We start from the raw sequence: 21,227 nt of genomic DNA, 5'->3' as shown, positions 1-21,227 counted from the left end.
GGAACAGGCAGGACTGGAACAGAAGCTGAAGACAGGCAGGACTGGAGCAAGCAAGAAAGAAGTGTAACAAGCACATGCAGACAAGAACTCATCTGAAGACCTCTGTTGTAATGACAAAGCAGGAAGGTTTCTAGGTGCTTTATAAAGGCATTTACTGATGATGTCATGAGTCAGAACAAGGCTTAGCAGCAGGAACACCAGATCAAGGCTTGGCTGTAAGAACACCAAAGCGCGGCTTGGCAACAGGAACACCAGGGCAAGGCTGGAATGCTGGAACATCAGAATAGGACTGGAATGATCTCTGGAACACGTTTGGGAAACAGGGAGAAAGCAGTCCACAGCATCTATAGGGCCTGGTCACTGGAACAAGAGGTGCATGTAGGGATGGGACACGGCCACTACCGGACTCCTTGCAAATAATCCACTTTACAATGAGAGAAAGAAAAGATACAAACCAATAACTGAATATGCATTGCAGAAGAACAACCTTCAAAACTCATTTCTTACGATCCAACCTAGTCAATATGTGAAGACAGTTCAATCACATCTGAGATACCTATTTAGATATTAGCAAATTTTCCAATTGATTTGGGTAAACAAAAAAAAAAACACAATTCCTCTGGTGACCCACTAAACATTTACAGGGAAATTTCAAAAAGAAGCCCAAATGGCTAGAGCCCTAACTTTCAATTAAAAGAAAACCTTTCTGCTGTATCTGTGTAGCGTGAGCCAATCTGGAAAATCAGTAATCACTGACCACAAAAAAGTAAGATCTTTTTTTTTTTTTTTACTTTTCAAAACAAGTAAATTATCTTGCTCAGAAATAGACATAAGCTGAGTGCTCCATGTTGGAATATCATTTTGGGGCCCTTTTACTAAGCTGGGCTAGTAAAAGGGCTTAGCATGCTCTTATGTGGGTCTTTCCCATGTGCTAAGCCCATTTCTAACACGGCAGTAAAATTTATTTTTTCTGACCATGTGCTAATGGCACTATTAACACATGGACATTAAAGCAAATGAACATGGAAACACTTACTGGACCCTTTTAGAAGGCAGTAAGGGCTCCCATGTCAGGTCTACATTATTCAGTTAATGTGCACTAATGTTAGTATGCTAATTGAATAGCACATCCACGCCCATTCTTCGTACTTAATACAACCCCTACAATATATATATATATATAATTTACCATGTGGTTAACGTACACAGATGGAAAAGCTAACATGGAACATTTTAGCATCTCCCATATTAGGCTATTTTTGCTGCCATATGTGCGTATTAAGACCTAACACAGATTAATAAAAGGGCTTCTTTGTAAGGCCTCTAAAAATCTTTTGCAATCAAAATTTCACAGGTGAGAACATCACATCAAAGGCAATCTTTGTTTCACTAACCTGCTTCACCTGCTGAGAAAGGTAATAACATTTGATATGCCAGGTGTCTCTGTACTTGGCAGTGCCTAAACCACTTTTAAATACCTCCTATGAAGGACTTCTGATGGTAACAATTGAGTCATTCCAAAATTCTAAAATTGTAAATTTTCATCCCTAATCTGGGTCTCAATAGCTTCTGATTCATTATGAAGATTTCAGTTGTCCTTTTATCCCCAAATTTCCACTTGCCTGTAGTGTTGAAAGCTGTATTTCTAGGGATGAACAGGCAAAACGTTTTAATTTTATGCCATTTCCAGTTGTTTCTGTGAATGTTCATTTTATTTATTTTTGTTTGGCTATTTTGACATCAGGGATCAAAGTCATTTAGGACTAGATTCAATGCATTGCACTGAAAAAATCAGTGCCAAAAAAAAAGAACCCGCTGAAGTATTATTCTATAAGCTGTGCCTAAAATTCGACATGGTTTATAGAATAACGCTTAAGCATTATAGTCGCAAGTAAATTTAGGCTCAATCATTTGCACCAAAGAAAACGTGGAGCTCTGCTATTCTGTAACCATGCCCCTGATCTACCCGCCCATGACCACCCCATTTCTACACCCCCATTTTTGGGCCGCACCTAACTTTATGCACGTACCACTCAATTAAATTTAATTAGTTCCAATAATTGCTTGTTATAAAGCCAATTATTGGCATTAATTGGCTCATTGTTCAATTAAATTGTGCGTGCAAATTGGAACTGCACCTAAATTTGTGTGTGCAATTGTTGGCGACATTTACAGAATCAGGGGGTTGGTGTGAATTCTTTTGAAAGAGCATACACAAAGAATTTGATGGGCACACTCTCGGGAAAAAAAAAGTGGGAACTCTTTGAAAATATCACACACTCTTTTGAAAGAAAAACAAATGAAAAACAAAAAATGTTTTTTTCTGCTTGTTTTCATTCATTAACTGCATGTAACAACATGGGAGACTGTATGTTGTTTACATTTCCCCTGTTGTTGCAAATGACAGCCCGTCACTATGTATTTCTAGGGATGTCACACAAGAATCAATCTGGGTAAACTGTACATTACTTTCCACCTAGTAGTGTAGCCAGTTTGAGGGCTTGGGGGGAGTGGAGAGCAGACTGCTGCTGGCACTGGCATGTATTTTAAATGCAACAGATCACATGAAAAATAGGTGACGGTGCCAACAGAAGTCCGTTTGGGGGAGTGGCCACTCCCCTGGTGACTCACCTAGCTATGCCTCTGTCTAGACCACTTGTTAGTAAAAAGACACAGCTGGGATACTATTCCCCTTACCATATTGTAAGACCTTGACAGAACCTGCTGCATGTTCTTCAAAGATATTTCCTTCTCAGCATAACTACCAAAATCTATCAAGGGAACAGCAACAGGCATGGACCCTTCAACTGGCATAGATGCTTTTTCATGGTCATATATTAAAACAGGGGTATCTGCATTTCTAAACGCATATCCCAAACTGGGAGAGACAGAATTGACAAGAACATCAGTACTTCAAGGCATGGATAAAAATGAATGAGACAGTGGGAGTTCATCTGCCTCCTGAGCTAATAGAAGCACCTAATTGAAAAACAAATTTGTAGAGATTTAGACCCCCCCCCCCCCCACTTGCATTCGAGAATACTTGCATGTTACTATTCACTAGGCCAATGTTAACTTCAGTTAATGCACCCCTCCCCCCCACACACACACCGTGGGCTGGATTCTGTAAATTGTGTTGAAAAAAAAGTTGATAAATGGGTCTCATCATTCCTGGAAAAGCGACACTAGTGTGTAGTGCAGGAGAAAGACAGATCTGACATGATCAGGAGTCTGCACTATCGGCAACTTTGTTAAACATCTTCCTTCTTCCACTATGTACACTCCTTAAAGACCTGGGTATTCACTACTGCGTTTCTGCGGACAATATCCAATTCTTCTTCAAGATCTACAACTCAATAACCAAAAGTACTCAGCAGCTATGTTCATAACCACTGGATGAGAACAAACCAGCTTAGACTCAACATGGATAAAATTCAAGCCATCATTTTATATGATACCACCCAAATTAATGCTCCAGACTCTTTTTGAATAGATGATACTGAGATTATATTCAGCAAGAAAATTCAGTTGTTAGGGGTTCTGATAAATACATCACTGAACATGAAAACTCATGTGGCTAAATTGATCAGTACCGTCTTCTCTAAACTAAGACTTATAAGAAGACTGATAGACTATCTAACTGCTCAGAATTTTTGTCTAGTAGTTGAAAATACGGTAATACTCCACTTTGACTATTGCAATGCACTGCTAGTAGACTCACTGAAATATGTTCTACAATCACTGCAAATTGCACAAAATGTTGCATCACGGGTTCTTATGGGCATGAACCAATCAGAACAAATTTTACCTCCTTGCATTGGTTGCCTATTTCCTATACAGTACAAGATCCTACTGCTAGTATTTAAAGGGTTGACCAGCAAGATTTCACCAGTGATCTCTTCAGGATTACATCCAAATCAACCTTCCAAGTCCTTGAGGTCTGCCTCCTCTAACCTACTTGACATTCCTTCCTTTAAAACCATCTTTCTGGACAAATACAGAAATTCAATTTTTTTTATATTGCTATCCACCTTATAATTGAAAGAGAAAAACGCCTAGATTTCGACCTAAATCGGGAGATAGACGTTTATCTCACAAAAACGAATAAATCGGTATAATGGAAAGCCGATTTTGGACGTTTTCAACTGCACTCCATCGCGGAAGCGTACAAAGTTGACGGGGGCGTGTCGGAGGAGTGGCGAAGGTGGAACTGGGGCGTGGTTATCGGCCGAGGAGAGATGGGCGCCTTTCGCCGATAATGGAAAAAAAGTATGCGTTTGTAGCTAGAATTTAGGGCACTTTTCATGGACCCTGTTTTTTCACGAATAAGGCCCCAAAAAGTGCCCTAAATGACCAGATTACCACCAGAGGGAATCGGGGATGATCTCCCCTGACTCCCCCAGTGGTCACTAACCCCCTCCCACCACAAAACATGATGTTTCACAACTTTTTATTTTCACCCTCAAATATCATACCCACCTCCCTGGCAGCAGTATGCAGGTCCCTGGAGCAGTTGTTAGGGGGTGCAGTGGACTTCAGGCAGGTGGACCCAGGCCCATCCCCCCCCTACCTGTTACAATTGTGCTGCTTAATGCTTAGTCATCCAACCCCCCCAAACCCACTGTACCCACATGTAGGTGCCCCCCTTCACCCCTTAGGGCTATAGTAATGGTGTAGACTTGTGGGCAGTGGGTTTTGAGGGAGATTTGGGGGGCTCAACACACAAGGGAAGGGTGCTATGCACCTGGGAGCTCTTTTACCTTTTTTTTTTTTGTAAAAGTGCCCCCTAGGGTGCCCGGTTGGTGTCCTGGCATGTGAGGGGGACCAGTGCACTACGACTCCTTGCCCCTCCCACGAACAAATGCCTTGGATTTATTTGTTTTTGAGCTGGGCGCTTTCATTTTCCATTATCACTGAAAAACAAAAATGCCCAGCTCACAAATTGCCGAATAAAACATGGACGTCTATTTTTTTCGAAATTACGGACCCGTTCTTGGAGATAAAAACCCATGGAGATAGACGTTTTCGTTCAATTATGCCCCTCCACGAGTCCTACACAACATGGGCAAATTTAAAAAGGCACTAAAAACTGTTCTCTTTCAACAAGCATTCAGAGTCCTCGCCGAAAAATAGCTGTCAACCATTGATGCACTGCTGATGCAGAATTAATAGGAATTATGTCTTCAGTGATGTTTTAACTGATTATGTTGTATGTCTTTAATACGGTGAATGTAAAGTGCTCCCCACACAGAATTAATATGACTTATATATTCAGGAATGTTTTAATTGATTATGTTGTATGTCTAATACTGTGAATATGTAGTTGTCCCCACGCATAGAGGTGCAGGCTACAAGCCGTTTAATTAAATAAATAAATATAGCTAGGCAAAGTAAAATAAAGGAAAAATCTTATAAGTGCAAATAAAGAGCAAAAATGGTGAGAACACATGAATGTGAAATACATACCTCCTAATCACGTCAGGCTAAACAAAATGATGTCTCTGATAAACAAAGAGAAAAGGCCTTGCTAAAGACTGATGGTAAAAACAGAGGGCTCCTTTTACTAAGCCGAGTAGGCACCTACGCACACCGAAGCGTGCCAAATTGGAGTTTCCGCCTGGTTACATGTGGAAAGTTTTACAACACAGCATTTTTAGGTGACATATGTAGAATCGGGCCTAAAACTCCATCCAAACTACGCCCCCATGTGGTTCAATACTGCAAATATAAGTACACGCTCTCTTTTGGAAGGCATACTTCCCCAGATTCTATATATGGTGCTGAAATTTCAGCGTGGATTCAAGATATATGTACAAACAAATGGGTTAATGAGCTGTTAACTGTCAGTTCATTGACCTTAACAATCAATTTTTGGAAGTTAATTGGCACTAATTTGATTTTATGCACACATCTGTCAGCACACTATTCTATAACCCCTGGCTCCTAAATCCTATAGGGCCTATTTTGCCAAGCTGCGGCAAAAGGGGGCCGGTGCTGGCATTTGCGTGTGTTTTACATGCGTGCCGAAGTCCCCTTTTACCACAGCTGGTAAAAGGGAAGTCTCCGTTTCCTACAGGAAATGGCCATGCAGCAAGTAAAGCACTTGCCACGCAGCCATTTCGGGGGGAGCCCTTACCACCACCAATTGAAGTGGCGGTAAGGGCTCCCACGTTAACCCAGCAGTAACTGGGCAGCGCGTGGCACTGCCTGATTACGACACTATAAAAATAAATACATTTTTGTAGCGCCAGAAATGACAGCGTGCTAGGGGTGGGAAGTACCACCAGGCTGCTGCTGTAGCCTGGAGGTACTTCCTGTATAGCGAGCGGTGTGCAACTCAAAAGGGGGGCGTGGCCAGGGGATAGGCACGGGCTGGACAGAGGTGTGCTGTAAAGTTGCATGCAGTGTTATAAAATAGTGTCATTTATGTGTTCAAATGACATTTTTATGCCCGTAGCACAACTTGAGGTGTGCACATCATGCACACCACAAGTTGTCTTCTGGTTTTACATAGTAATGAGCTGCTTTACATGCATTGGCATGTTTTGCATGTTATTACTGTGTAACCACAAATCAAGCAGATTGAGTGGAAGTGGCCAAAAGTTGTTTGTTCTAGTATAGGGTTAAATAAAGGTCTTATTCACAGTCCCAAATGAAAGCACATATGTTTTATAAAGATGCATGTACTTTTATTACTATGTAACCTGAAGTGGCACAAATATCACTGTGATAGGTCAAGACAAGCTGCAGTAGAGCCTTTTAAGTAGCATTAAGAGGCAAATAACTCGATCTGAGGCCCTAATACAGCTTGATAAGTCCCCCTCCTCCCTTAGTTGCTCCTGAAAGGAGTCATATATAGCAACAATTAAGATTAAGAACTGATTTTATATCTGTTAATGATGTAATATTTATTCAACATATTTCATTCATATTTGCAATATCGGAGGTAACATTTTTTTACTTCACTATATTGGTAGGAAGATACATTTATTATTTATTTGAAAAACTTGCTTAACCATCCACTGAACTAAAAAAAGAAAACATCAAAGTACTTTAATAATCTAAAAAAAAAAAAGGCAAAGAATTACCATAATATCAGGAGGCTTTAATGAAATATTCTGAAAATCCTTCATATATGCACAAGTTTTTCTTAGTTGTTCTTTACTCATTATTCCAATGTATTAATAATTCAAAATGAGCAGTGCATTAATTATTAGTATCCCTATTACAAATCTTACCTTTAATTGAATTCTATAGAAAAGGACTATGAAAAATGATCCTCATGATTTATGTTAAGAATAAAGGTTAAAAAGCTGCTTCCTACCAGATCTAATTTTTGTCACTATTTCCTGAGAAGAAACATTAGAATAAGAGATACATTTTTAGATAAAGAAACAGAGTTTGAGATAAAAGGTTCAATTTTTACATAGTTTCAGATAGATGTATATTAGATTAGTTAATACAGGTTTTCCATTATGGATCTGATTCATCCCTAGCGTTTTGGCCTAGGCACATTATCAGATACCTATAGATGTTAAAAAGAACTATTTGGTTGATGTGACTTAGCCCATTCAGGTTTACTGGAGGGGTGCCTTAACACCACAAGAGAGGGACTTTTCATAGGTAAGAAGAAGTTGTCAAACTGATATTTTACCTTACTTGAGTCAGTGGACCAATAGCCTGGTATTTAGAGTACCAGAATTGATATCTGGGGGAAGTCGGATTCAAATCACTCTGGTGCTCCGTGTGATCTTAGGTAAGTTGCTTATCCCTCCATTGCCTCAGGTACAGAGTTACATTGTGAGTTCTCCAAAGACAGGGAAACTACCTACTGTACCTGATTGTAACTCACATTGAGTTACTACTGATCAAGATGTAAGCAAATTCTAACAAAAATGCATTTTGTTGATGAAATTCAAGAGGCTGATCTGTTTAGCAAATGAGGATGAGTGGATTGGATGAAGGGTGAGAGTTGATTGGCTCCTGGCTTTACATTTTAGGCTGCAATCAGCTCTCAGTAAGAGCTTGAAGAAAGCAAGCATTCTTGGCAGGCAAAAAAAAATGTATGGAGGTGCCAGAGTGAGAGGAAGGCATCAAACTGATATCTTAACTTGCTTGAGGCAGTGAGGAACAGGATATTTTTAGGTTTGAGGTGTGAGTCTATATTTCTAATAGTTGTGCTGTGAGATGTGCTGTGCTATGAAGTGCTCTGGGAGAAGGAACTGTTCTCTGTCATCTTGGAGCAACCCTAGAGTACCAATTTAGCCTGGTAGGGGTGTAGGTCAAGGATTTTGAGGGGGGGGGGTGAGTAATCAGAAGTCAGTGTTGCCTGTTTGTTGGGCTGCCAGTGCATCGGCAGCAAGAATTTTTCTTCAGGGTCCTAGTGCCTGTTACTTTCAGACATGCTGGCTTAACAAGGATTTAAGTAAAGTGGGAACATTGCTTGATATGTTTAGTGGATTAGGACAATCAGAGTTGTGGAAACATGGAGGTGCCGTGACAGGGTTGGGAGAGGCTATTTTGGATATTGTGAAGTATGTCCTGAATCAGATTGGCTGAAGATTATCAGCAAGAAACAACACATCCGACTGCAATTTGGACCATGTGATTTATGCAATTGTGTGCTCCTACAATTAGATCTACATCGGGTGCACCTCCAGACCTGTAAGGATCACGTTTAGTGAACATGGTATAGGAAGAAGTTCTTGTGGCATCTCATGTGTGCATTAGAAGGAAATGCATCATCATCTGATTTGGCGAGTTCTTGATCACATTAAGTTGGGATGGGTGGGAAATGCCAGTGAGCATTTGCTGAATTACAAGGAACAGAGATGGATTTTTGAATTAGGTACTGTGGCACTGGGGGAACTTAACTTGAAGACTGATTGGAACTTATTTCTATAATCAATTATGTAGTGGAGGAGTGGCCTATTGGTTAGGGTGGTGGACTTTGATCCTGGGGAACTGAGGAACTGAGTTTGATTCCCACTTCAAGCACAGGCATCTCTTTGTGACTCTGGGCAAATCATTTAACCCTCCATTGCCCCATGTAAGCCGCATTGAGCCTGCCATGAGTGGGAAAGTGTGGGGTACAAATGTAACAAAACATGGCAGACATGGATTGGATAAGGTAGTCATATGTTTTTTTTTTGTTTTGTTTTTTATGTTGTCTGGAAGCTAGCAGGCACTATTTTGAAGCAGGATGAACTTGTGAATGAGTAGTGTGATATGCAGTTTGAAGGTCCCTTATCTGTTATTTTCATATTAGTAAACAGCCTTTTTATTAGAGTGATTTACTTTTTCTTTGGTGATATTCAGTTTTATATTGTAGGACCACGTCCTGAAGTAGTGGCAGTTGGAGCAAAACATGGCCCATGTTGGTAACGGGTCCTTTTAAGCTAAGCTAAGTACAAAAGAATGTTAAATAAATGACATAAATATTTGTCAAATTTAATATGATAATGTTTTGAATATAGAAGTGTAAGTAAAACCGATGATGATTTTGGTGAGGCATAAGGCTATGCTTCCTTGTGTGAAATGACTCACCAGCTGAGGTTTCTGAAGATAGAGCCTGTATATAGCATTTGACACGATATTTCTGTGCAGTAGTTATGAGATCAGAGGATAGCATTGGGATAATACTTGTTCTCCATTAGGAGGCTGTCATGCACTGTTTCTTTCACATCTATGGGGGGTGGGAGGGGTCAATGACCACTGGAGGAGTAAGAGGGTCATTTTTTTATTCCTTCAGTGGTCATCTGGTCATTTAGGGCACCTTTTCTTTATTAAAGCAGGCATAGGTGCCTTGTATCACAGACTTAGGGAAGCTAGGCCTCCCCAGCCCCAACCACAATCTTCAACACATAGGATAGACATTACAATTATCTGGTGATGCTTTTTGGATTATATAATTCCTCTGCTGTTTTCCAGCACTTCATAAATGAAGTATTCTGACACCTCCTTTACTCCTGTGTCTTGGTCTACCTAGATGACATCCTGGTGTTCACTACCTCCCTATCCGAGCAACTAATTAATGTCAAGATGGTGCTGCATCACATATGGGAAAATGGTCTATATGCTAAGCTTGTAAAATGTTCCTTTGCACAGATGACCCTTCTCTTTATGGGGTGTGTTTTCTTCTTCCGGCCTTCAGATGGACCTGGGCAAATCTGAAGGACTATCTGTCTGTGTTTTCTGGTGATTAAAAGTGTGTGTTGTAAGTCTATTCATGATAGTTTATTTTTAGTCCAGGGAGCTAGACTCTGGAATATATGTAAGAGAATGGATTTTATTTTTTAATTTTTTTGTAGCTAACTCTTATAGAGAAGAATTAGGTTTTAATTAGTACACTGCCATGAAACCCATTTTGGATATTGTGCAGTATATAAAACATATAAAACATAGCATAACAGAGCATAGAAATCTAGGCCTGGCCACAACCTATGGGCCTTAAGGCCCTTCAGAGATTCCTGGGCTTTGCCAATTACTACCAGCAATTTATCCACAATTACTCCAGCCTTATGGCACCTCTCACCGCCCTCACTCACAAGGGAGCAGACACCTACAATTTGTCAACCGAAGCTGAGCTGGCCTTCTCAAAGCTTAAGGAGACCATCCTGTTGGCTCCCATATTGCAACAACCTAAAATATCATGCTCCTTTTTTATTGAAATGGATGTCTCCTCCATAGAGGCCAGGGCCGTCCTCTCTCAGGCCTCTCCATGAAAAACATTTGCCTTGTTCCTTCTTCTATAAGAGGTTTACTCAAGCAGAGCAGAACCTTTGGCCATCAAGTTAGCCATGGAGGAGTGAATACATCTTTTGGAAGGAGCTGGAGGAAGTGCAAATCATCACCACTGTCCATAAGAATTAGGTATATTTACAAGATGCCAAAAGACTAAACCCCCGAGGTTTAGGTGGTCACTCTTCTTCTTCTGCTTTGATTTTCATTTGACCTATCGTCTAGCAAAGCATCAACTCTGGCCAGAGTTTTGCCAAACAGGCTGTGTCAATGTGCAAATGATGTGTCAGCTTTGAACTGTGTTGCTTTCTTGAAATGTCACCGGACCCCCCAAGAATGGCCCACAGTTGGTGCGTATTGCGAGTGCAAGTAGAGCTGCATGAATACTAAAGTTGTTTGAATTTTATATTAACATCATGTTGTTGGGATCCATGAATGCTGGTGTCTTTGGAGCTTTAACAAATTAATTCTCAAGAGTTCTTTTTTATGCCTGTCAAGTAAATTTAACCTGGTAATTCCTGCCACATTTTCTTCTGAAGTACAGAAGCGGAGGAAGGGTTCTGAGGCTTTTTCCCCTATGATTTTTTTTGTACTCCAGTGAGCATTTTGATACTTAAAAGTACTGTGAGCTATGCTATAGAAAGAGTATTGTGAAGAGTGAGTATACTGTCTCTTTCTTCCTCTATTACTATAGTAAACTTTGAAGAACGTGTTCCCATGCCAATAGTTGGGTGCGGAATTAGCATCTATCTTTAGGTGCCATTTATAGAATACATAAAAATAGATCATCTATTTCTCTAGCATCACTTTAATATAAGAATACTGGACTAATCTATATAAGTGCCTACCTGATCCACATACTCAAGTTTTTGTTTTTTTTTGTTACATTTGTACCCCATGCTTTCCCACTCATGGCAGGCTCAATGTTGCATACATGGGGCAATGGAGGGTTAAGTGACTTGCCCAGAGTCACAAGGAGCTGCCTGTGCCTGAAGTGGGAATTGAACTCAGTTCCTCAGGACAAAGGCCACCACCCTAACCACTAGGCCACTCCTCCACTTGACCTAGCTTTTGGAGTTTGGAGTCTGGAATGACATTTTTCTGGTGGCATCTACAAACCAATGTGATATATCTAACTCTGGAAAGTAACTGAATTCAGTCATTTCACTAAAAATGTTCCTGTTATTGTCAAGACATAGAGTAGCTCTATGTCAGGATATGCATCTTTCTTCTGACATTCAAATTTTGAATCTGCATTTTCAAGTTTTCAGATTCACAAAAACAGAGAGTTATTTTCACTATGAGAAATCTTTCTTGTAGCCACACTTCTTGCTAGGGGAATGAGGGTAGACCCAGATGCACTACATAAATAAACAAATACAAAAGTGTATTTGGAATGGAGGTCAGAGTTAGATGCCATGACTAATGCACTTAAACATCAAAGAAACAATAAAAACATAGAAAAAGGAAAATATAGGCATATAAAAACTATATGGCTGATGGAGGCATGACAAGATGGTGGTGTGATGCGGGTGGTTTGTGAGATGCTGATCTTTTGCTGGGTTTTTTCCTGGTTTATTTACCTTTGAAATATGCCTCATACGAAGAGAAAAGGGACTGTGAGGTTTGTTCCCTCGCCTACCTCAGAGTTGTCCCCAATCCAGCAAAGATTGGATCGTTTCCTCACCGGAGCCTCTCCAAGTGAGTTGAGGGAGATGAGTCCTGCTGCGGAGGAAATCGGAGAAACAAAACCTCTACTGGGACATGAAACACCTCTTTCTCCCCCCTCTGCTTCCACATTCTTCCGTGCCCGGCATCTCTGGCGAGGGTCCAGCATCACGGCGAAAGAGCCCGGAGAATGGGACCCAGGGTACGACCGGAGTCTCGGATACATCTGTGGAGGTGAATCTTGGAAATATTTGGATGATGCTCAATAAGATGGACACAACCTTTGGCCCAGCAATCTATCACACAGAGCTCTCACATATGTCCTCACTCTTTGGTGTCTTCAGCCCCTCTCTTAACTGCTAGGGAAGCTGTTGCCAAGAGCGATAGTGACTATGATTGCATCAGCAGCCTCTGCTAGCCAATCAGGTCTCAGATCACAGAATGTTTGAAAGCATGGAACCTAACTGAACTTTCCACAATCTCCATTTTGAAAGCGAATGTCTTCTTAGAGAATAATGGAATTTTTAATAAAAGTATTTTAAAAATTACATGAAATATATCAAAAGGCCCTGTAGCCCTTAGTCCCATACTTTTTGTTCATACATTTCAACACATATTTAAAGATGTTTCCATATTTTTGTCATAAATTACTCTCAAAACCCTCATAAAACCAGGGACATCCACTCAAATAAAATTCTGCACTGCCCCATGCACACCCCGAGCAATACCCACTCAAAAAATAATTTTAAGCTCAGAACTGGCCCAAACCAAACCTTCTCAATTGACCACAAAAATGATTTTTGCCAAAAACTTCAAAATATTAGCCCACCTGAAGAGGTTCTCAGGAACCCATAACTACCACTAGTTTCAATAAAAAAAAAATAACCCCTTAAACCTTGGCCCAACAGGACCAAAAAATACATTTTAAAAATAAACTAAATAAATTCTTGGGTGACCATATCCCTTATCTGGTCCCCTGAAGGGTCCTCATTTGACTTCTACCACCAGTCCAGGGCCCGGAGGTTCCTCTGCGATTGTGGGAAAATACCCTGATTAACCATGGATCCTTGCCGGGATGCCTCTCAAACCTAGGCCCCAGCTTCATTTTAGACATAGTTCTGACTTGGGAGCACTAATACGCATGCACAAAAAGCCGCACGTGCTCAGAGCTCCCCTCACAGGTCAAAGCCGGCCATTTTCTTGTTTTCACCTGGCCCAGGGAGACTTGTTTAGCTGACAGCAGCATCGGGGAAGGTTGCAGTGTGGAAGAATTTCTACCCTAGAAATATATTTTAATTGCAGCTTAGAATTTAGTAAGTATGACCACTTTCTGAATGTATATTACCTCATTGTTTAACTATGAAGAACAGAGTATGCTGTTAAGTGACCCTGGGACCTATAGGAATGGAAAAACATTGTAAGTCATTTGTATCTTTACTTAGGGAGCAATTTATGATTCCAATATATAATGTGGAATATGATGGTCAAGGGGTGAAGGAGTCTATCACAGAGGATATAAATTATGTGTATATGTAGTCATTAGTAAACTAACCTATGCTCCTGTTATGATGAATCTTGTATGTATTCCTTTAATCCTTTTGTGTTCAAGATGTCAAATCCCCTATATAAGGAGCTGGTCTTTTTTTCCAAAACATAGAACATACTTTATCTGTCATTAAGACTTGTATGTCCTCATATATCAATATATTAATAAAGCAGTTGTTAATTTTGAGTTCAGACCAATATTATTATTTTTTTACAGTTCTACAGTGACTGACATGACTTCTTCCTGGAAGCCCCTTATCTGCCTCTAGACCCACCACATGATACATCACTGGCCACCAATGCAGCCCCAAAAGGCCCAACATCAGGCAATTGCCCCAAAATCTCCATAGCCAGGTAACAAATATTTAACTCTCTGGTTAAATTAAACAGAATTGAAATGTGTCCTGTAGCATGATATTGTTTGTCTGTGTTATTGTGTCTTTTCCTTATTTTTCAGGGCAATATAAAGAAAAAAAACAAAGCTACAAGGTGTGTCTAGACTATGTTCCAATAAACTGACAGTCCTGTTATAGGGTGTCTTCTCATTTCTTCTTTGAACACACAGTTACATACCATTTGTTCAAGTAAGCTAACAAAAGTGCTAAATACTAGAAAAAAATCAAAACAATAATCTAATTTAGCTCCAGGTACAACATGTTTACAAAATTAGGAAAGTCTTAAGCAACTTTCTAATGACTGAGTACTCTCTGATTTTTCTGAATTCAAGTTTTAAAGAATTCTATAAAGAGACAGTCTGATATGAAAAAGACGACGACACTAATTTTACAGACTTAACTTTCTTCACAGTAGGGTAACATAATAAAACTTGATCTCCAAATGGTTAATCTGTTGAAGGGACATACATCTGTCCAAGTTTATCATATAAGGTGGGGCTTCTCCATATAAAATGAAAACAAAAACTAATTTAAACTGGACCGTAGCCTCTGCTGGCAACCAGTGCAATTCACACATAGATGGGGATAAAGGATCAAATTTACCCAACAAGATTATCAATCTGATTGCAGTATTCTGCACAATTTATAAACATTTCAAAGAAGCTTTTGTACAACCAGAGAAAACTATATTACAATAGTCAATTCTGGACAGAATAAGATATTGTACAATAGGCCTAGATGCTGATTTATCAAAATATTTTTTAAAAAATGCAATGTTTTTGAAGCAGATAAAAAGATGCCTTAATTACCACATTTATATGAGTTTTCATTGTGAGAGTATTGTCAACCTCTACTCCTAGAACTCTTGAAGAATTCTCAAAAGAAAAATTATGCTTACCAATGAGAAAATGCTGATGTTTCGAAGGATAATCTAGCGTACCAAGCCATAAACCCTTGGTTTTATTCCTGTCCAGCTTAAGTTTATGGGATACAATCCTATTTTCTATTAAGCTGAAACAATCTAAAATACCTTTAAAAGTAGTAGGCCAATCATCCGATATAGGATAAAGAACCAATAATTTATCTACATAAATGAAAATATTGCAGCTTAGCTTGTTCAAAAACTACCCCCAAAAATTGTAACAAGAAATTAAACAGTGTAGGAGACAATGGAGAGTCCTGGGGGACAACAGACAAGGGAACAACCCTGGGGGACACCACAAGATGTTCTCTAGGATTCTGTCACTGAACAACTTCCTTTAACTTGGTAAGACCGATTAGTGAGAAACCTTGAAACCACTGTAAAACAGTGCCATGAAAACCAAAGCCGCTCAAGACGGACAACAAAATCTCATAGTCCACTAAATCAAATGCACTCGAGAGATCAAATTGAATAAGAACAGCACACTTACCTTGACTCAATAATGTTTTCCCAAAAGCAACAATAGAACCTACAATGGTTTCAGTACTATAATGTTTCCTGAATCCAGACTGGGAACCATGTAAAATATTGAATCTTTCCAGATAGTTCTCTAATTGCCTAATAATAAAATTTTCCATCATTTTAATAAAAAGAGGAATTGAAGCTTTTGGCTTATAATTGCATACCACCCATATTTCCATTAATATTCTTGAATATTATATACCATCAGGAACAGTAAGCTTTGCATGCAGCAGTCCAACAGAAACAAAAGTTAAAACTGGCATATTCTATCCCTGAATTGTCACTGATAACCTCAAAGTGAAATGTGCTACATCTTGTGTACGTGCAGTTAGCTCACTGTATATATATAAAATATAGCTACAATATTACTGCTTTATCAGATACCATATATCCTTTTTTGTTTAAATGTTTTGCCTTATGATTGCTAAGATTTTGGATCTGTGACCATGTATTCAAGGAACATCTTGATTTCTTTCTAATGAAAAATGTGTCAGTGTTATAAAATGTACAGCAAAACTCGTAGAACCTTAGGGAATGAGGACATCTAGTGGACTTATATATGCATTGGTAAATTATTCATTTGGAAACCTAAGAAGAATCAATTGTAATATTATCTAGTGGCATAGATTGTGCTTTTTTGTAGCCTGTACTTCTGCAGGTACAATAAAGGTTTTAACTGATCTGGCTCCTTACATTTCCTGGAATCAGAAATCTGGCATGAATAAACTAAAGCTTATTTTCCTTTGACTTCCATTGTCTCTACTCTCACAAGCTGGTTTGGTTTCTGGTCCTGGGGTTCCTTTCTCCACTTCCAGCATTTATCCTAGGGCTCCTTTCAAGATTCTGGCCATGGGGATACTTTCCCCAAACGTTCATCTTCTGAGACCAGGGTTCATTCCTCCTTCTCAGTGTTTCTGCTTGCCTGGAATAAGCTTGATGGGAGTGTTCAGTGTCTAGCTATAGTTTGAGCCACTAGGCTGCCTGCTTTCACTTCAGGATCCCTGCTCAACAGTGATCATCTACCCTGGAGCCTCTCTTAACCTGCCTAGCAATTCTCTAACCAAGTGTTCATGGGAAATGTAGTTCTGCCTTTTATCTTTCTCCATGTGTTTAATAGAATTAGACCCTGCCAGATTATTAATCAGCTTCTGCACTGTTTGTGGATAAAGCTTCCTTTCTTCCCCAGATGAAGTTAAGGAAAGTTTGAAGGTAGAAGGAACACATTTATAGAGGAACTATAATACATGTGACCTCCCCTGAAAGGCCCATGATTAAAGGTTTGGAGGAAGGATTTTCAGAGTGGTCACTAAGGAGACAGAGCTACTATTGACAGCTGACAGGCTTATTTTTGAAAGTGATCGCCGGCCATTTCCCTACATAAATCGGGAGATGGCCAGCGATCTCGGAAAAGCGGCGAAACCGGTATAATCGAAAGCTGCTTTTTTTACAACATCGCCGCTTTCCCATCGCCTCGCCGGCGAATGTTCAAAGGGGCGTGTTGACGGCGAAGCAAAGGCGGGACATGAGCGGATATGGGCATGGCTACCAGATGGCCGGCTTTTATTGATAATGGAAAAAAAACCGGCGTTAAGCAGTATTTCGCCGGGTTTACTTGTTCCTTTTATTTTCACGACCAAGCCTCAAAAAGGTGCCCCAACTCACCAGATGACCACTGGAGGGAATGGGGGATGACCTCCCCATACTCCCCCAGTGGTCACCAACCCCTTCCCATACTAAAAAAATAAAACTAAAAACCTTTTTTGCCAGCCTGTATGCCAGCCTCAAATGCCGTACCCACCTCCATGACAGCAGAATGTGTTGTATCCTCTGACAGCCTTTCCCTGGTTGTGATGTGGCTCTCGGGTGAGTGTGACACCTTTTCTGTTAGGTGCACTGCAGAGTCACATCAGCAATGCATTGTGGTGGGTGTAGGGTAGTGGGCTGTAATCCCATGGTGCTTTTCCCCCTGCTAACTGGGTCAGAGTGTGCCCTGTTTTGTTTCCGGTAGTCCATGAGGTAGTGGCCATTTTTGTAAGCCAGTTTTAGATCCCTTTCATGTGTTACCCACGTTAGAGAACTTAGTTATTACCTTGAATATGGCTGAAAGAGGGCATTGTACACCATTCTGCCAGCTCTGACCTACTGCTAATCTCAGTACCAGGGAGACTCTTTGCCAGTGGGGCACAACCTCTGATCTGCAGTTAACCGTGAATAAACATGCTTATTTAAATAAAGGACTTTTTCAAAGAGATTAGTCTTCAGGTGTCAACTGGTGTGCCAAGGTCATACAGCAGCAACAAGTCCTAGAGGCCTGCGTGTATGCAGGTCCCTGGAGCACTTTTAGTGGGTACCGCAGTGCACTTAAGGAAGGCGGACCCAGGCCCATCCCCCCTACCTGTAACACTTGTGCTGGTAATGGGAGCCCTCCAAAACCCACTGTACCCACATGTAGTTGCCCCCTTCACCCCTAAGAGCTATGGTAGTGTTGTACATTTGTGGATAGTGGGTTTTGGGGGCTCAGCACCCAAAGTAAGGGAGCTATGCATGTGGGAGGTTTTTCTGAAGTCCACCACACTGACCCCTAGGGTGCCCAGTTGGTGTCCTGGCATGTGAGGGGGACCAGTGCACTACAAATGCTGGCTCCTCCCATGACCAAATGCCAAAACCGGCCATCTCAAACCCGGCGAACTGTGGCATTTGGCCGGGCTAAACCGTATTATCGGAAAAAAAGATGGCTGACCATCTTTTTTGATAATACGGTTCCGGCCAGCTGTAGCGCCGCCGCCAACATAGATCGCCGGCGATCTATTTTGCCGGCGACGTTCGATTATGCCCCTCTAAGTGGTATAATCATTTTATTTGTATGTTAGGACTAGGATTGTTTTATTCATATTTATGTTTTGGTTTCAATACATATTTTGTTATGCTTTGTTGTTTTATGTGACCTTTTTTGATGATTGTTTTCTTATAATTATTTTTATTTTTATCTGTAGGATGCATGACACTTTGTTTTACTTGTATTTTTTTTACAATGGAGGATTATTTGTTGTTAAAGTATGGGTGATGATTTTTATTATTTTTCACTTTGCATTTTTTATTCATTTTTTTTTATTTATTATTTGTTATTTTATGTGTATTTACAGACCTCTGATGAAGGCACAAGTACCGAAATTTTGCCAAGTTGGGTCAATGAACAATAAATTTGTCTGTGGAGAACCTTGAGTCTGCTCCTTCTCTGAACTACCTCTGCTTTGTATTGCTGCTGATAATCATTATAAAGTGTTAAATTTCATAGTAGTGAGCTACTGGACCTCAATCGCAGACCCAACTGTGGTAGACAGATCACCTTCCAGACCCAGGATGGGAAGACAAAGCAAAGTACAAAAGATAGGTGGGACTGGAACCCTAGACCTAGAAAGGGGGGAAAACAGGAGCTTGCAAGGCTGGAATGCTGGAACTAGCAAAGCTGGAACTCGGACTTGTCAGGAATCAAGAACAAGGCAAGTGAGGCAGGAACCAGGCAGACCTGACAGGTAGCAGGAGCACGGTAGGATTGACAGGAGCTAGAAACAAAGCAATCTTGACAAGAACCAGGAACAAGGCAGGCTTGCCAGGAACCAGAAACAGGATGTACTTGACAAGAAACAGGAACAAGGTGGGCTTGCAAGAAGCCAGGAACAAGTCGGGCTTGTGAAGGCACTCTAGGAGAAACTGAGCTTTCCTTAAGAGTGCTCAGCCCCAATTTTGCTCAGGCATGCCCCTCCCCTGATGCCCCACTGCTAGCCCCAATCTAGTGAGTTGCAGGGAACAAGCACGCCCTAGAAGGAAGGTGAGTACAGGTATGGAAGGAAGCCATCAGGAGGAAGTCACAGTAAGACCGTGACAGTACCTCAACTTCTACGGCCCTTTTTGCGCTCGGACCTGGGCTTGGGTTTCTGAGGAAACAGGTGGTGGAACCTTCAGAGGCATGGATAAGATTGCAGGTTCCCAAGAATTGTCCTTAGGGCCAAAACCATTCCATGCAACTAGGTATTGCAGCTTGCCTTGGACTCTTGGGGAATCCAATATATCCTGAACCTCATATTCCTTCTTGGGATCCATCTCAACCAGTATTGAAGCGTGACAAGTTGTAGCCATCTTTCTCAATATTAATGATTTCAGCAATGATACATGAAAGTGTTTTGAATTTGCAAGTTAACTGGAAGTTCTATTTGATATGTAACAGGACCAATCTGGCAGGTCACTGGATATGGCCCAATGAAGCGAGGAGCAAACTGAGTTGAGGGTGTCTTAAGATGTATGTTTTGTATAGAGAGCCATACTAGGTCTCCTGTCTGGAAGCGGGGTGCCGGGCATCTTTTCATATCAACTTCTTACTTGGTTCACTGGGTTACATGGAGTAAGAGCACTGGTGGTCGCACTTACATGGTAATTATGGCAAAACTCTACCCATGGTAGTAGGTGAGCCCAGTAGTCTTGAAGACCAGAAACTTAGGCTTACAGGAAGGCCTTCAGACTTTGATTGGTTCGTTCCGTTTGCCTGTTAGTCTAAGGATGATAGCCCAAAGAGAAATCTAGTTTCACTTGAAGGGAGAGATTAAAATTTTGTCAAAATTTGGAGGTGAATTGCACCCCTTGGTCTGATATGATGAATTTGGGCAAGCTGTGCAGCTTGAATATATCTTTGAGAAAGAATTGAGCTAACATGGGCACAGTTGATAATCCGGCAAGAGGCACTGTCACGTTTTCAAAAAGCAGGAACTAGGTTAGTGAGCCCTTGGGCCACTGCCGAGGAGCGGCAGTGACAGGCAAAACCACCCCACACCAGGAACAAGACAGAACTTAGATAGGAACAGCAAGACTTCACCTGCAGTAGCCGCCCTTCCCCAGGAGTTGAGCCCCTGGCTGCAGGCGGCCGACAGGACTTACAGGACAGGGTAGGAACTGGAAGATGCAAGCAGCCACTAAAACAGGGAACAAACACTGACAAACACGAGACAGAACTGAAAGCTGCCAAGCAGCCACTGAACAAGAAACATAGACAAACAGAAACTAAACACAAAAGACAGACAAGGAACAAGTCTATGAAACAAACAATAACCCTAAGCTAAACTACACACAGACTAACTAGCATCAGACAAGGAACTAGAATAAAAACCAAGCTAGGCAGAAGTGCAACAAAAACCAACAAACCAGGGCCTTAAGCGATGCAAAGGCAAAGCAGAGAGTCTCCAAATGGCTAATAAGCCCAGCAGCAGCTGAGATTCACTGCAGCAATCACCAGGCAGCTACGGGTGCTGTGCAGGCTCAAACAAGACAAGCAAGTCTGGCAGGCTGGAAGATCCGGACTGGACTGGGCTGAAGTCTGGAATGAGAAACAGCACACAGACAATCCAATGCAGCCACCAGGCCTGGCCACCAGGGGGCGAGATGCC

Source organism: Microcaecilia unicolor, chromosome 1, assembly GCF_901765095.1.
Source record: "Microcaecilia unicolor chromosome 1, aMicUni1.1, whole genome shotgun sequence".
NCBI lineage: Eukaryota > Metazoa > Chordata > Amphibia > Gymnophiona > Siphonopidae > Microcaecilia > Microcaecilia unicolor.
The sequence above is the reverse complement of the archived record's forward strand: the minus strand, read 5'-3'. Positions refer to the sequence as shown.